This window comes from Furipterus horrens, unplaced genomic scaffold, assembly GCF_987537825.1.
Source record: "Furipterus horrens unplaced genomic scaffold, mFurHor1.1.pri manual_scaffold_15, whole genome shotgun sequence".
NCBI lineage: Eukaryota > Metazoa > Chordata > Mammalia > Chiroptera > Furipteridae > Furipterus > Furipterus horrens.
The window spans coordinates 12,832,712-12,850,994 of record NW_028327185.1 but is presented as its reverse complement, the minus strand read 5'-3'; positions in this window follow the sequence as shown (position 1 = coordinate 12,850,994).

Genomic DNA, 18,283 nt, shown 5'->3' with positions numbered 1-18,283 from the left:
ACAGCAAGATCTTGAGGATTCATACCAAGGATTCGTTGCTCTCTAGTTCTTAGAGTTCATTGGAAATCATAGCACCAGCTTTACAGGATTACATGAGATGATGATATAAAACACACAGTAAATTCTCAAACATGGCAGCTGTTAGTATTTTTAGTTTTAAACAAATAGTTTACCATTCAATACATTTGAGTGCTTACTATAGGCAAAGTATCAAGGAATTCCTTCACAAATATAATTTACCGACAACTTTTAAGGCAGACATATTCAGCATAGAAGAAAGCACACACATATGGGAGCAGTGTAATTTAATCATCACCTAATTAACCAAACTATTTAAAATAGGCCTCACAATGACAATGAACACATTCTCACTTCTAAGTGCCGGAAGCTGCGTCTTCCCGTAATTCTCTACCCGGGGAAACTGTGAGCGGACCAACTCGGCTCAGGGCTAAAGCTTCCTCTCCGTTGCATTTAAACCTCACTAATTCTAGTCATTTCCTTTCTTTGTCATTAGATGAGGCGAGGACTGCTTCTGCCACCTTTCCTCATTCACTTTATGTTTCCCCAGAGGAGACTGTTCTTTGTGTGGACGGGTGTGCCTGAGATCGGAATAATAAGAGCTAATATTTATTAAAACTTACTACATGGCAGAGACTATTTAGGTATTTCTCATTCGATCGTCCCAATAACCCTAATAAGATTAATACCATTAGTATCTTCATTCACTGGAAGGAGCCAGAGCTCTGAGTGGTTAAGTAACCTGCTCGATTATCTCTCAGCCACGAGGTAGGACAGCCAAGAGCCACTCCAGCTTCCAGCTTCCCTAACAGTTAGAGAACTCAAGAGTAGTAGAAGCCTTGGAGGAACGAGGAGACAGTGTCTGTGAGCTAAGCCAATTCTTACCTTTGTCTCCAACTTAACCCAAAAGTTTCTGTTACAGAATCTAGAAGAACCCTGTTCTCAGACTGTCCAATAGTAGAATTATGGACACACAAGCCAGGTGAATAAATGTTCAATAAAAGTTCTCTGTAAACAGTTGTAAAATAAAATCTTTATCATAAAAAGGCCCGAGAGACTTAATACTGGGGGTAAAAGAGGCCAAGAGTCTGACAATGAATCAAAAAGGAAAACTGTTGTAAATAGGAGGTAGCTCACCAAGTGAGACCGAAGTGCAGGAAAGTTCTAGGGAGGATTAAAGCTATCAGTAGACAACTGGACTAGATGATTTTTAAAGACCTTTCTATACCCAGAGATGCCATTATTCAATCAGTAATGTCATTTTTTAAATTCCCAGTTTTACTTTCAGAAAATAACTCACAGCTGGTGGGCACAGTTTTGTGCTTCCATTTGCTTCCCAAACATTTCCACATCCAAACTGTGCTGTGCCTCAGTCTCCATGCGTCCCAAACCCAACAGGTTGGCTCTTCCTGTGCACCCCATCTCAGCACTGCCAGTCAACTCCTCCCCTCCTTCATGCTTCAAATCCAATTGGCCAACGAGTCCTATCCACATCTGACATGTCTTCCCCGGGCCATCCTTTCTAATCCCACTGCCGTCCTATGGGTCCATGTAATTGATAGTACAGTATTTATTAGGGGCTAAAGCCACAGAAATGAAAGTCATCATTCTGCCCCTCCAATAGCTCACAGCCTCGTAGAGGATACAGGTACGTAAACAGATAACTCAAGAGATTGTGGCAAGAGGCGTGGCTGGAAGTAAATGAAATGACACAACAGATCAAGACGTTAAAGCATCTCATAACTCCTCACCTAGACACAAAAGGCAGAAAAGCTAGTGAGAGACTGAAAATTAATATTCACAGAGGTGGGATAGAAACCACAAAGGAGGAAGAAGACAGGGATAATAACGTGATAAGACGTTGAATATTGTCAATAACATTTAATGCTGCTAACATTTTAAACAAGAACTGAAGATAGGTTAGTGATTGCCTATTGATTTGTGAAAGTTAAGTATTCCCACTGATTGGTAGGGTTAGAAATTGGGCTTCATTGGTTTGAGGTTTGAATATGAGGAGCAAGAAGAAAGCAAGAAATGTAATATCCTCTTTTAAGAAGGTCGGGAGTGAAAAGGATGTATTTAAATCAGTCTGTGTTGTATGCAATTTATTGAGCCCATGGAGTTGGGTTTAAATGCTGAGAGCTCAGACTGTCTTGTTTATCTTTATATCCTTAACTCCCACCCAAAAGTAACCAGCTGAGTATTCAATGCATGTTTATTTATTTAGAACAATGGTAATTTTTCTGTAATTAGCTCTTCTAAAATATTTGAGGGTGCTTGGAAATAGTGTCTTGCATTAATTTAAAAGCTCGTTTATCAGTTTTTTGTTCTATTAATTTGTATTCTTTATGATCATAGATCACATTTGAGTTTCCACAAATCCTGCATGTCATAGATTGCATTGGGGTTACCACGAATTCTGAATTTATAATGGCCCAAATTAAAATTTATTTCTGTAATTTTGGCAGTCTATGAACTTGCCTTGTAAGTCAACATGAGAACAGGAGTTACATTACCACCACCACAGAATAATTTATAACCAATTCTGATGGAACCCTCTTATTGTCCATAAAGCAAACTTCCACCAACCTGTCATATCTGATCAGAGATTGAAACTAATTTTACATTTCATCCTATTTCTCTAGTGAACAGTGCCTGATACTAAACGTTCTCTTTTTAAAAACTGCCTTAGCTACAAGTACCAGGGCTATGATTCTTTTGAACACGGTAGAGTTCAAGCCACCCCATTGGCTCTGCATAGAAAACTACTTATAACATGCAGCAGAAACGAACTGCATCCCTGCTTTCACACAGAGAAAATAGATCATTTCTTTTCAGCCCTCTTGAGAGCAATTCTCCAGCAGTTCTCCCTCGGGTTAGCCCCAGAACATTCTAGAAATTTATTTAGCTATAATCCAGGCACCAGCCTCGTCATCTATGAAGTTGTCACCAAATCCAGGAGGTAGAGAAGCAACGATTTTCTTTAACTGGTTGATCCTTTCCACAACAGAAGGCTCACTCGGCCTGCCCAGAGCCAGGGTCAATCAAGCCTTATCAGTTCTGTTGAGAGTTGGCTTCCCACCCCCCTGATGCTGCAGCTCCGGGGCCAGCCAGCAGGGCCAGCCACTCAGCAGAGGCTCTGCGCTGGCACATCTGCATCTCTCTGGACACAGAAAACTCTCAATGAATCACTGGATCAGCAAGTTCCGTTACTCATAGACAGAGAGAAAGCAATAGAGCTGAAAGACTAAGCAGTGTCCTGGAGGTGAACTTGGGAAACATCTGAGAATTCCAGCACAGCGCCCTCTATCTTCTCGGGGTTTCAGTGCAGGTATATAAAGCATGTTTGTACATGCTTAACGTGGGGTCTGGCCACGTGAGCCCAGAGCTTCAGCTTGGACACAGTCATTTGTCACGTCACCTTTATGATACAAACTCTGGCTTGTTGTTCTAAAAAATGGGTAATCCCTTGGCTGGGCGGCTCAGTTGATTGGAGCATTGCCCCATACATCAAAGGGTTTGGGGTTCGATTCCCAATCAGGGCGCATACCTAGGTTGAGGTTTTGACCCCTGGTGGGGGCCATGCAGGAGGCAACAGATCGATGTTTCTCTCTCACATGATGTCTCTCTCTCTCTCTCTCTCTCGTTCTTAAAAAAAAAGAAAAAGAAAAAGAAGGTTAGCCCCTCACCAAGGAACATCTCAACACACACATTTGCAAGCCCTAAAGATCATATTCAGGCCAAATTCTTTCCTTAACCAAATAGTCTTGGGAAAAGAAGAGTAAATTGAGATATGTTCTATGTCGAGCCTCTTTAGGGGATGCTGGATTTTTAATTGACATATAAAAACTGTCATTACTTGAATCCATTGTAAACCTAAAAAGGCTTGATTCTGCTTCCTTTCAGCGAATGAGGCACCTTGGCATTTTTTTTTCTCTTGTCCATCAAAGCAGGCTCTGCATCCAAGCCTTTGCTCAACTCAAATCCTGTAATTCCCTCTAAGTCTATCATAACCATCCAAAATAAGCTTGTTAGTTTAAAATAGCCTTGCAAATAGCACTCACCAACTCATACAGAGCAAATAATGATTTATACCTGAGAAAAAGAAAAACCTGTCAGCCTTTGGCTCACCCTGGAGGGAAAAGTGATGTATTTTATAGGATACTGTTTTAGTAATGTTTAGTTCAAAATATAAATTTTTTATCTATTTTTACTACAAGAATGAAACATAATCATTAGGGAAATTTTAGAAAATACAGGTAAGCAGAACAAAATTAAATAAAGAAACTAGAATTCCTCAATGAAAGATGTAACTTTGGTTACCATTTCCATTTGTATTCTCCCAGATCCCTCTTTATCTAGTTCATCCTCAAAATGGGATCGGAATGTTCACAATCCTCATTTGTGAGGCCGTGTTGGCAGGTGAAATCCGTCTCAAGAAATAACGATGAGCACATTGGACGGTTTTAGCCGCTGAAGCCCTACGAGCCTGGTAGAGTGTCAGGTCATGCTCGCTGGGTTCAAACCACAATAGCTGCACTGGGTTCTCAGCCACATTTAAATTCCATGTAACAGCTCTGAGCCCTGAGCGGGAGCCGAGAACTGGGGAGCCAAGAGGACTTACTGTACGTCAACATGTTTGTTGATCCTGGACCAGGAGTGGAGCCAGAGGACAGGGCGCCTCGCAGGGCAGCCCGACAAAGAGCGGGGCGGTGGGGCTGGCGCGCGGAGAGGCAGGTGCAGCATTTGCTCTTTTCTCTGGGGAAAAACCCGGAGAGTCTTTCCCTCGGCCGAGAGCACAGTGGTCCGCAGGCCCCGTGCTCTGCAGGGCTTTGGGGATGTCGGAGGAGCATCCCCTCCCAGGGGGACAGTTGTTTACTTGGCATGCAACCACAGGCATTAGGGCCCCTTGCAGGAACATTTGATGGGCCCGGATGTTAGCATACACTGTGGAGAAAGGAGGTCCATTTAAAGAGAGCTGCGATAATGCAACAATAACAAAGCGGCCTCTTTAAGAGGCGAAGATGTGGGTGCGGTGTTTCTAGGGAAGGAACACTGACCCCATTCCCATTCTAGGGAGGGGACGTTGACCCAATTGACTGCGGACAAAGAAGCTCATGGAAGACGCTCACCAACCCCAGCCATTCACCGCGCGGAAGAGTTCCTCCTGCCTCTGCATCTGGCCAGGAACCAAAGGCTCCATCAGCTTCTACACAATTGGTCCCATTAACGTAGAGAGGCCTCAGGATTACAGCAAATTCCTCTGGGCAGCCAGCTTGCCTTAAGTTATCTGCCAAACGCTATCTAAGTGGTGATTGCCTTAGAGTTGGAAAATATCAATACCTTTGGGATAAAAAGGACTATGGGGCTCCCGTTTTCTAAGCTCCTGCTAACTACAGAGCAGTCCCCTTTTCCTCAGTGAATCCTCACCATAGCCCTAGGAGGCTCAGCATCGTTCCCATTTCACAGATGAGAAAGCTGAGGTTCAGATTGTTTAAGGGACATGGAAGTGACAGAGTTGGCCCCAGAAGCCCTGTGCACTGGCTCCAGAACTCGCCCTTGACCCAACCCCCTTTATAGTGTTCTTTCTGCTCTACCATTGATTTTTTTTTTCATAAGAATAGTGAATGTCTATAGGGGATTATAATGAACATGAAAGCTTAGTGTTTCATAGACTTACACTTTATGCCGGAAAGAAGCAGAAGTTGGGATGCAGTGATCGTCTGGATCCTCCTGCTGTGGCTTGAATTCACAAGGAAGCACACTGCACCATGACTACTTAATACACTTAACATTGAATAATCACCCAGCACTTAGCCAGAACTCCAAAAGACAGGCACACATGGAGAATCCAGAACAAGAAGGCAGAAAAGAGGTGAGGAGGCATTAAAGGTTTGAAAGAGAAGATGAGGTTTGTCTTGTGCATTCTCTGTGGTGTTCCAAGGCCCAAAGCCTTGCCAAGTAATGTTCCCCTTCAATTAAAAGAGCAGCTCTTCCCTGGGCAGGGAGCTGGCCTCCGAGGGCACTGGGGGAACCCTGTCCACAGGACACGCATTCCCCTTGCGGTTTTCCAGGAGTGGGACCGATGGCCCTGGGCCATCTATGCTCTCTGCTGGACCCCACAAGGTTTGACTGTGACAGCTGAGGGGGGCTAGGATTGCAGCCTTCAGCACTCTGGAAAAAAACAGCTGCTGCGGTGCCTTTGCTGGCTGGCCTGTCCCCCATTGGCGAGCGGCACATTACCGTCTTTGTTATTCACGCAGCCGTTGGAATCTCTGTCCATGTAAGGAAGGAAGCCGCAGGGTAATCCAGCCCTGGCTGTGCCATTGACAAGTGACTCACTCATTTCTACCACGTGAACTGTGGATGAACCCTGGCCCACGGTGGCTCGGCCCTTCCTCAGACATGGTCTACAGCCGGCATGCGATTAACCTTAATGGATTCCTGAGGAATGTGTGCAGTCTGTACGTTGAGTCGAGTTAAGCTCTGCGTACCACAAGCCATGCTTTCTGTTTGTTTTGATAGCAGTAGAGGAAGGAAAACATCTTGGTCTGGAAACAGAGCAAGAGTTTAGCCACATTGGTTTACCCCAAAGGGAATCCAAGCCAGGGCTCGCCTTGTGGCCTGGAGGACAGGGGTCCATCCCAAGCCCAGTGGGACTGGGAAAGGTCCTAGGGATGAAGACACACCAGACCCCATCCCTGCTCTGCTACTTACTAGCCATGTAGCCCTGGGCAACTGACAAACGTCCCCTAACCTCAGTTTCTTCACCTGTAGAATGGCCCATTCCGGCTTCAGAGAGGGCGTGAGGATTAAATGAACAGTGTTTAGCACAGTGTCAGGTGCGTCATAAACCCTAGCAAGGACAAGCAGATCCAGTGTGCATACGTACACGCACATAGGCATGTATGGCTACACCCATGCAAGTGTATGTGCGTGTTGTCTATATACATAGGTGCATATCTACAATGTCTATGTCAGCCTGTATGGCTATATGCACATACATTTAGAAAGTTTCTCTCTATATATTCTGATTTGGGCCACAAGATCCCAGGGAGCCCAGGCGGGGCTGGCGAAGGGACACAGCCCAGGGGAAGCACTGTGACCCCACCCACCCGCACCGACCCGGGCAGTGAAAACAGCCCTAATCACAGCTGCAATGGTAGGAAGCCGATGTTTATCAGGTGGCTCCTTATCAGAGAGGCACTGTCCTTTCATGTTGTTTTGCTGTTTCTAAAAACAGAAACTCGAGGCTATAACTGTGGCCAAGATTCTTTCAGGGGAGACGCCATTGGAACCAGTAGCTAAAGTCCCACAAGTAACAACTTCAATAAATCGCCCAAGGGGAGAAGAAAGGCTGAGAACCTGAGAGAGGAGGCGCCGATCGGGCCCAGGGACCGGCAGTCGGCCAGGAATGCCACCAGGACAGACGCCTGCTTTCCTGGGCTTTCCTCTCACTGACCCCAGGAGGTACATTCCCAGGCTTTCAGGAGGGAAGCAGTTCAAGTTCAAGCAGTGCAAGGAAGAAGGGGTGAGGTTTTCTTCTAGCAAAAGACCTGTCCCTACTCAGCTGCTAGCACTCTTATCCCACAACCCAGTACCTGGCACGGTGTTCTGTGCAGCTATCCTTAGTGGCTTCTCCATTGTTTTCCACATTTCTTCTTTTCCTGTCTTGGCCTCCTGTTTAGAAAGAATGTTCCAGATGCACAATGCCTGGTAAAAAGGGATTAGATGAGCAAACAGGAGGTGGAGTTCTCGTGATACTTCTGCTCTAATTTCAGAAGGGACTTTAGACCTCTTAATGCCCACAAACGTCAGTGTCCTCGTTTGCAGATGAGGGCAGGTGTACCAGCTCTGTAAGGACCCAAGGAGATCATGTGTATAAGTGGGGTGTCTGTGTGGGAGGATCATATAACATTGTACACATATACCTCTTATAGGATTTGCACACCACAGGGACTCCAACAGGTTGGCTCATATTTTTGCCACTAATACAGGAGCAACACTAAAACCCACAAAAGCTGCATGCTAGGGATGAATTATATCTCCTCAGAATCCATGGTGAAACCTGCAGTGTGATGGCATTAAGAAGCTGGGCCTTTGGGAATTGATGAGGTCATGAGGGTGGGGCCCTTGCTATGGGATTAGTGTCCTCATAAGAAGAAACACCTAGAGTCCTCTCTCTCTCTCTCTCTCTCTCTCCCTCTCTCTCAACATAGCCAGAAGGCATCCTTCTACAATGAAGGAGGAGGGTTTTCACTGGAACCCAGCCAGGCTCCAGAACTGTGAGAAACTAAACTTTTGTTATTTAAGCCACCCAGTCTGTGGTATGTTATTATGGCCGCTCTAGCCGACTAGGACACTATGCATCTCGGACCTGGACTAGTCAGGACAAGGATGTGAAACAGCAGGCCAGGGCCCCTCTGGGAGGAGGGAGACCCAGCCTTCCAATGGCAAGGGCATCTAGTCATCATGGGAAGAGGGCCAAAATTCTCAAAAAGTTTCCAAAATTAGCTTTGTTTCACTTTGGTTTTTAAATTTGAGTGATTCTGAAAAGATGTGAAGTTTAAAAGGGGTGGATGTTGGTGGAATGTACAATAATACATGTTCTTACATAATGTAAAAGCACATCCCATACTGCACATTTAGGAGCATGTGGGCAGGGACAGGTGGGAGACAAGTTTGGGGAGCATCATAGAATGTCACAGTGCCACAAAAATGCAAAATTATGGCACCCGGACACCCTGAGGCATAATACATTCATGTTCACCTTCCTTCACATCTAGTTAATAAATATGTCACAGTGAAGATATTAATCTCCTTCTGGCCAGTAGCTCTCAGGCAAATAATCAGAATAAAATAAATCACTCATCCCAAGAAAAACAAATATGTAACTGTGTGTGGTGATGGATGTTAACTAGACATACTGTGCTCATTGTTTCATAATATATACTAATATCAAATCATTATGGTGTAGGTCAATACATAATGCTCTAGGTCAATTTCAAGCAATCAATCAAAGCCCTCTTTCACGTCCATAGATGTTGTTCTTCCTTCTTCACTTTCTAGCAATAAGTCTGAGACAGTGGAGGAGGGTTAAAAGTCCGTCACCATCTCTTCCTAGTGTTTTTGTCAACTCTGTACCCTCAGAATCTCTCCTCTGCCCAGCCCCACCCAGGGGTGGTGTTGACCTTGCCCTCAAAGGAGAAACCGTTGGCCAGGCAGGTGGGGAGGCTCCAGCGTGGCTGGAATGAACCAAGGCACCACTCCCAGGAGACTGTAAGGCTATTGATTCCACCTGCCAATTGTCTGCAGGGAGAGGGACCGCCCTTCCCTAGAGGTGCACAAAGTGCTAACTGTGAGAGGCCCCTGTCCGCCACGCTGCTCTGTGAGGGGACGACAGTGTGCCTTTGTGATCTGCAGGCTGAATGCGGCTTAGGTGGGGAGGAGCCCGGGACGGAGGGAGGCTCATTGGCCCGAGGGCTGGGAGGAGGAATGTGCTATAAGAAGTGCTGTCTCAGCCTGTCCCACATCAGGTAATTTGCAGCACTGTGATTCTCTGTCAAATTAAAGAGAGGCCAAAGAAAGGACAGGAGACACAGAATGGCCAAGGTGGGGGGGGGGGATTAAACGCTATCTCACCTGCACCAATCTACCTGTTGGAGAGAAACAGGAGCTACTGCCAAAAGGGAAAAACTGGGGTGGGTGGGGGTGGGGGAGCCCTTGTTTCTTACCTTGTTCATCTCCTATTGTTGAAAGAGTTTCTGCATTGCCAGCAGCGTTTCCCAGGAAAACCGAAATTCTGCCGGACCTCTGTTTCACTTAACAGATACAGGAAAACATTCCCAACGAATTCAGCCTTGAGAAAGACCACCTGAGGCTCCCTCTGAGATCCAGAACTTGCCCTGGGCTCTCCAGGCACACGTGCGGCCCATCTTATGGTCAAGGGTGGTAATGGGCAATTGAAAGCCTGGGGATTGCAAGACTGAAGAACACTCAAGTCTGCAGGTGCTAGATGTAGCTCTAGAACTCTCCTATAGGGACAGGTGGCCACTGCGCACAGACCCAGCTGCCCCCAGGCCTGTTGCTTCTGCAGCCTGTCCTTGGGCCTGTCCTGCCTCACAAAGAGCCTGCCCAGCTCTCCTTCCCAAAGCAGCAGGAGCCTCTCTAGGGCCAGGTATCCTGGTCTGCCTTGCCTGAAGCTATTGGTGTATGTTTTATTAGCCTCTCTAAATGTCACACTTCTTAAGAGCAGGGATGCTATCTTAAGTATTTTGGGGTCCCCTGAGGCTGTGAGCTCAGGGCCTTGTCAATGGCTGACACATGACACCTGTTCAGCTGAGAAGGAGCAGACCGGACGCCGGGCCTCTGAACCGCTGTTCTCCTGCACCATCTCGCACAAAACCTCCGTGATGGACTGAAATGGGTCCTGAGAAAAAGCTAGCGAAGGAATCTGGGATCCTTTAACTTGTCCCCAGGGAAACAGGCTCTTAGAGGGAGGTGTTAATGCTGACATGTGGACAGGCCCCGTGACAAGGGCAGGGCTGACGTGGCAGGTCCAGCGGTGGGGAAATCGACTGGGCCTCCCTGAGCACCAGGGCGAGGAAGGAGGGGATGCAGGGGTGGAGGCCCCTCCAAGCTGAGCACCCATCCCTCTGGGGATGGGTGGCAGGGATGGGGCCCATGCTGGGTGGGGCCTAGGGCTCCCCACTTTAACCATAGACAGAAAGAAGCCGCACAAGGTGGGGTAGCTTCCTGCCTCCACCCCCCAGACTGAGAGGAGCCACCACCGCATTGCTAGCCAGCGTCCCCTATCTGCTGGGCTTGGTGGCATCCCAGCTTGTGCCCAGAGTGAAGGAGGACACAGATCCCAGCTATTTCCTGAGTCCCATGGAACCCCCAAGGTGGCACTAGGGAAACACCTGTCCCTGTCCCCGGCCTGCTCCCCTCCTGGGCCCCATTCTGTAGAAGGAAGGGTTCCTGGGCAGCCAGCATGGCATACAGAGGGCAGGGGAGAGACCAGCCCGGGCAGGAGGTTCAGCCTCCAACAGAAGGCAGAAATGCTGCCCAAGTGGCCCCTCGGCCAGGCCGCGGAAGGCAGGTCTCCCTTAGATGCTCACATCATTCCCTCTAACCCCACTCAAAGGGCAAAGGAGGCATTGAAAGAGGAGATGGGGAACCAGCAGGACTCAGTTCTGAGGTTCATTGTTGAAAATTAATCCCTGGGCTAACAGCCATTCTGCATTCACTTGCCCACCCCTCCCCCACCCGCACACACCATTTCATTGCAAAGCGGAGCGTCTACCTCAGCCTCCTCAAGACTGAGGTTTACACAAACAGCCAGGAGGAGCTGAGGGCCCACAGCCTCATTCAAACTGCTTGTTGCAGGGGTGTGGTTCTTTTCCTTGATTCCCTTCAAGTCTATGCAACCTGCAGGTGAGCCTGACCTGAGAGGGGTCAGATCCCTCCATGGGGGGTGTCCTCCAGCTGTTACACCAGATGCAGGTACCTCGTATACCCACCGATCACGTAACTTGGAAGCACTCAGACAACGTGGGACTCATTGGAATACTGAAGCCGGTGTGTTTGCAGAAGTCTAGAGACAGGGAGATTAACGTCCTGAATCCCTAGTTCCCACGGAATGTCACACTCTTTCCCAAGCAGCCTCTTGCTGAATAAGGAGGTGGCAGCCAGAGGTTCTGTCGTGAAACAGAAACTCAGACAGGAGAACAGTGGTGCAGAGGAGAGCTGACTGGGAAGAAGGGGAGAGGACAAATGTCAAGGCTGAGCTGCAGGAGACTCAGAGCCGGTGCTGCAACCCCCGCAGGCTCCCAGGGCCAGCCATACCTGCCCAACACACACATGCGCGCGTGTGCGCACACACACACACACACACACTCACACACACACACCCCTGCCTTATCCCAGCCTCCAACACAAAGGAACTCCCCAACAGAAATGGCATCTCATTTCTAAGCCACAGCCCCACTGATCCTTCTGCACACCCTGCCCCCCAGCACCGCTGGGACACCTGCTACTATGACAGTTCAGGGCAAGGGGAGAAATGGGACTTGTCTGTGGACTCAAGGACCACAAAGCTTTCTGTAGGGAGAAGAGACATACCGTCATTTCAGATTATGTGGAAATCCAGGCACTGAGTGTAAGTGCAAAATCAGTCACTTGAAGACCAAGTGCAGAAGTCCCCATGGCCCAAGCTTGAGTTTCTGAGGACAGCCTGATCTCAAATATTCTGTCCCCAAAGCCACTGACCTATTCCAGGCCTCCTGATCTTTAGGGGCACCTAAACATCTCTGATTGCCTGTCGCTTCTGGAAGTTACACAAAATCATGTTTTCAGACCATTTGGAAACCATGGTCTCTGACACCCAGGGCAATAAGAATGAACATTTATCAAAGGTGGCCAAGCAAGTCCCCTAGAGGGGAAGGGAGGTGAGGTCAGCCTGGGCTAAGGAGTTGCAAATGATGGGCTCTCTCCACAGGAAGAACGATGTGCAGCAGAGGCCAAGATGAAAGCCAGGAATGTGTTCCCAAGGCCCCAGGGAGGTGGAGCGTGGGGAGTGAAGAAGGTAGGAGCTGAATTGTAAAAAGATGATGGAAGAACTCAACTGCCCAGCCCAGGGTGTGGGCTTGATGTTTTAGGCCTGCGTTGGCCAGATGGTGTTCTGAAAAACAGTGTTCTACCAGATGTTAACAGATGTTCCAAGGAGCAGGGAAAAGGGTGCTGAATGTTCACTCTTCGCCTTCCTTCTCTGTCTCCCTCTGTCCCTGGAAGACGGACCTCTGTGGTTTGGACTTTGTGCTCTTTGGCTTTGAGTGGGGTCCAAGCAATGTGAGGATCGACCAGTGACGGGGACTTGGGAGGAGAAAGAGGCCAGGGTAGTTAGTCCCAGGCAATGGCAGGTTCATCTATGGGAGGTCTCCGCTTCTGTCAGGCAATACCTGTCCCGAGCTCTTTGTCTTTCCTCATCCCAAATCCTCTCTGTTGCCAGCCCCTGGGTGCTCCATCAACTCCTTGTTGGTTTCCTTAATCTGTTCACGTGTTGGCTGATAGTCACCGCAATTACTCCTTTGAATGAGCCATCTGTTTCCTGCCAAGATCCCAGTCAAGTAAATTGGGGGGAAATGCTGGAAAATTTGCAGTGCTTATTAGCATCTTAAGGCTCCACAAAGTCCTGCTGTAAAGAAACTCTTTAATTTTGTTTTATCTACAAAATCCTCTTTTTTTAACAGGATGGCCATTAATCCTTACAGAGTTTAAGAAATGTCATTATAAACGAATGGCCATTTGAAGAGAAGAGTGATGTACACAAAGCGATGCTTTACGAAAATTGGTTTGAGCAGTGGGAAGGGTGGACTGGGGAGAAGAAAAGGAGCCCCGGAAGGAGTATAGTCCTGGTCTCAGCACGACAGTATGATTGGGGTCATGAGAGCAGGAAAGCGGGACCGTGGGAGCCGAGATGCTCTGCTCTGTCCCTCCCTCCAGTCCCCATAGGACTGGATAGCCTCTCTTGCCTCCAATGGGAACGGATATCCTGCCAATGGTGAGTGCCATGACACAGCACCGTGTCCTGTGTGAGCATTCTCACAAGGGACGCTCAGAAAATACTGTTATCCAAAAAGTCAACAGGACCCAGAAGGAGGATGAAATCTGACCATTAGATACTTGCAAGTTTCTCCCCTGTGGTTGTACACGTCAAAAATAGGAGCTGTTCCAGTGAAAGATCTGTAGATTTAAATAACGATGATGATGGTGTTAAAGAAGTCAGGATGTCAATTAGATGCTTGGGGACAGTTAACAGGCCAGCCATTGGTCTCATGGCAATGCATAACTGCTCTTTTCTCAAGAATCTCCTTGGTCACTTTGTGAGGCTTTGTGTCAATAGAACATACGCCACAATCCCCAACAAAATTATTCAAGGAAAAAGAACTCTGCTCCATTCTCCTGACTATCTGCAAACTCTCCACACCAAGGTCGCCCCAGAATTTCCCCTTTTCCTTGCAGGCACTGACTGCATCATGGCTCAATGAGAATCTTCATCCACATCTATCTTCCTGCACCCCCATTTCTGCTGAATACTTTTACCCTCATTGAACTTTTTTGCAGAAATCCAGAGATGGAGCTGAGAGCCCCAGGCCTCCAGATAGGCCCGTTGTTATGGTGATATAACCAATTCTCAATTATTTGCACTGAAGGAAGGAAGCATGAGAGTTGGTCAAAGAAAACCATAGGAAGTCTGCTCAGCGGGGCGGGGATCACAGCACAGAGAACCTGGAGCAGGCCCTGCCCACAGGAGAGGCCTTGGTCAGGACACAGTCTGGCAGGAGCCCTAAGTGGTTTGGACCCTGTAGGTGACAGCCTTCCTGGAGAAGAGCACAGGGGTTTTCAAGACATCCAATGAGTGTCTCCATACCTAGGGGCAATGATAGCAAGGAGGGAGGGGCTCATTTTCTGCAGCTCTGAAGAGGGGACCCAGACTGAAGAGTCAAAATGATAGACTTGGGCTCAGTTTTGACTGAGCTGCAGAAAGCTGGCGTCTGTGTCGACGCCCAGAGAGTTAAAAGTAATAGTAATAGTTCAGACCTGCCTATTGCTGGGAGTGGATTATTAATTAATTCTACATGTATTTCAGCAGACATCAGCTCTTCTTCACTTTCCCAAGCAGAAAGAAAGCAGGACTCTCCAGGGATATCAGATGCATAATACAGCAAAAGCCAGAGCAGGGCAGCAGCCACCTTGAGAAAAGTCTTCTAGTGCCTGGATGCATTCAACAGGTTTCCTCAACACAGAAGCTATAAGAGTGATCGATTCCATTGCTTCAGGGAAAGGATGGGTCAGTTTCCAATTCAAAATCTGCATGTTTGAAGAGGCTGAGTGAAACCAAAAAATCTGATTCCCACAGAGCCCTTCTCACTGGGAATTGGAAAGTGCCCAGGGCCTAGGACGCCTCATGAGTATATGCACACCCACACCCACATACATACATGCCCATACACACATCCATGCACACATACACATACACTCATACACATATACACACACCCAATACAGCCATGTACACACCCCATACACACACCCATATATACACATACACACAGCCATACACACATACATATATACCCACACACAGCCATGTACACACCCCATATACAACACATACACACATAACACACACCCATACACACATACATACACACCCATACACACCCCATACACCCATACACACACTCATACTCAGCCATGTACACACCCCATACACACATCCATACACACATACATACACACCCATACACACCCCATACACCCATACACACACTCATGCTCAGCCATGTACACACCCCATACACACATCCATACACACATCCATACACACCCATACACACCCCATACACCCATACACACACTCATGCTCAGCCATGTACATACCCCATACACACATACATACACACCCATATACACATACATGCACCCATGCACACACACATACCCACTTTTTTTTTTTAAATAAAGGATCTGTAACCAGACTTCCCAAGTCCTTCCGGGCTGCTTACAGACCACAAAGACTATACTGACCAGACATACAAGGCAAAGAAAACAGGGAGATTTAAGTCCCTTCTCAGACAAAAAGCAGTTTTCCTGGCGTGTCTCTAGGTTGTAAGGGCTGAGATGACACCGGTGGTTGCTTAAACTCAGGCTGATTTTTGAGTCTGCAGGAGCAAGTTGGGTAACCTCCCTTCAAACCTTCCTGTCCCCAGACTTCAGGAAACTCCCCACACCACTCCCACCCCCTGTTGGCAGAGTCACCGAAAAGAAAGATAGCCCCCTTGAGTTAGGCAGCAAAGGTCCCTAGGAAAACTAGCAGCAGCAACAATGTAACTGGTGGGACAGATGACCAGGGAGTTTTCACGCCTTTCAGTTCAGAAGTGTGACACTTCCGGCTTTTCTTTTGTCTTCAGAGTGCAGTCCAACTCACAGATGTGGACAATGAGGCTTATGAGGCAGAACTATTGCCCATAGTTGAAGAGTGAACTAAGCCAGGAGGAAGAGACAGGAGCCCTGACCAAGGCCATGTTTTAGAGTCAAGATGGTCACTCAGAGACATTGGAAACAGAGCGACCTGACCCATTGGTTTGCATCCTGCGGGCCAGTGGGTGAGCCTCTGGTTTTCCAACCAGCTGAAGGAACATTGTGGGGGACAGCTAAATCTCCCCATTCCTGAGGCCGAATTATAACTCAGCCAGAGGACTGGCTGCTATAAGTTAAGATTCTGTAAACCAGGGGTCCCAGACTTTTGATGGGAAGGAGCAGCTTTGGTCTTTTGTATAGTCCCAAGTACCCCCAAAACTTCATTAACAGGAAAAGTGGGTTAAGCATTTCTTGTGTGCCTCTAGCTAGCTCACTCCTTGGAAGGGACAAAAATCAATAGAGATCTGATGTCCAGCTTGGCCGGAATAACTAGGGAGGTCTCCAAATGCGGCAGGAAAGGAATATTTGCAGGTCTCGTTGGAGGAGGAGGAGGATAATGAGGAATTGATGAGGGCTTGTTCTGCCCCATCAGAAGCCAAATTTTCCGGGCAGGAGGGCAGGGCTGGGGAAGCCTGGGTTTGTCCTGTGTTTCTAGGGGTTCTGCAACCTGTGAAGCAGAGATATTCTGCCCAGATGAAGTCAAAGCTTCAGAAAGCTCTTCTGTCTGTTTTGAAGAACAAAATAAAAATGCAATAGACAACCTAGGCACTATGTCTCATAAACAGGAACAGGGGAAGGGCAGGAGGAGAGAGAATGGTGATTAGCTGTCTTTGTCTTGCCAATTATTATATTATGTGCTGTTTATGTTTTGAACAAGTGATTTTCCATTCCTGGTGGAGCGGCGTCTGAGGGTCACAGAGTCAATCCCTCAGGCACCGGGAAAAATATAGCCCAAACGGCAGCCACAAGGCTGCATCGGGCGGCTGGTGCCGAGACGCTGATGATGTTCTGGTGTGGGTTTTTCCTTCCTTGGGTATTTTAAGACATGCTGCTACTCCCTTCAGAGCCGTATGTGAGGCACAGGGTGGCGCCGGAGCGCCCACATCTATCTGAAATGGCACGATCTGGGCGCTCCTCTCCATCAGCCAGGTCCTGTCCTCACCCCAAATCACTGCCCCTTGAGTCATTTGCCTGGTTGACAGCAAAGATGGGAATATAGTCTCTTCCTTAGGGAAGACTTCCTGGATTCCCCCCAGACAAGCTTTTCCCAGCACTTTTCCTTTATAGCATTTAATACAATTACAATCAACTCATTAATTGAGTCACGTGCTCATCTACCTGGTGTATGCCCCTCTCCTGTCTTATAAACTCTATCCGTCCAAGTTATCACTTCATCTCCGGTGACTAGAACAGAGCCTGGCACACAGCAGGCGCTCCATACCTCCTTGTTGAATGAATGAATGAGTGAATGAGTGAACAGCATTATCCCACAAGAGGCCACTGTTACCCAGAAAGAAAGGATGCAGGCCCACAGCCCATGGCTATTAGTTCAAGTTAGTGCGTCAGATTGTTGACTTGATGACAGGGAAATAATAGGCTGAGGACCTGGCAGAGCAGGATGTAAACCCCAGCCCTGCCACTTGCCAATTTTGTGATGGTGGGAAAGTTTTAGCACTGTGCCCCTCAGTCTCCTTACCTGTAAAGTGGGAGGAGTTGTTGCACCTACTGCAATGATTATAAAGTGCTTAGCATAACAGGGGCTAAATGAACATCAGTCCCTTTTCCTCATAGTGCTCCCCTTGCCCAACAGGACATTTAACTGGACATGAGCAATGATTGCAGAGGGGCCATGAGGGGGGGGTGGTAGCTGGAGAAGGAGGCCCTTCTGAGGGAGACAGCTGGCTTAGCGCACAGGTCAGGAAGGACTGTGACAAAGGCACTCCCCCCCACCCAGCGTCGCTCCAGGAAAGGGATGGGGCTGTGATGGTTTTTTTAAATACACACATGAGGAGCACAGAACACGAGATGCCTATTCAACAGTCTGCAACCTCCAAGAAACAAACCCAGAAAGATGGCCATTAGCCGCCATGTCTAAAGCTCAGAGCATGATACAACCCTGCCCCTGGGATCTCCATCCTGCTCTTCCTCCTGGAACATCACTCTGATCTGGGCAGTGCCAACTCCCAGTCCCAGGAGAAACAGGAGCACGGGGTACAGAGGTGTGGACTGGGAAGGGGATAGAAGGAGAAGGCGAGGCACGTCTGCGGAGCAGAAAGCCAGG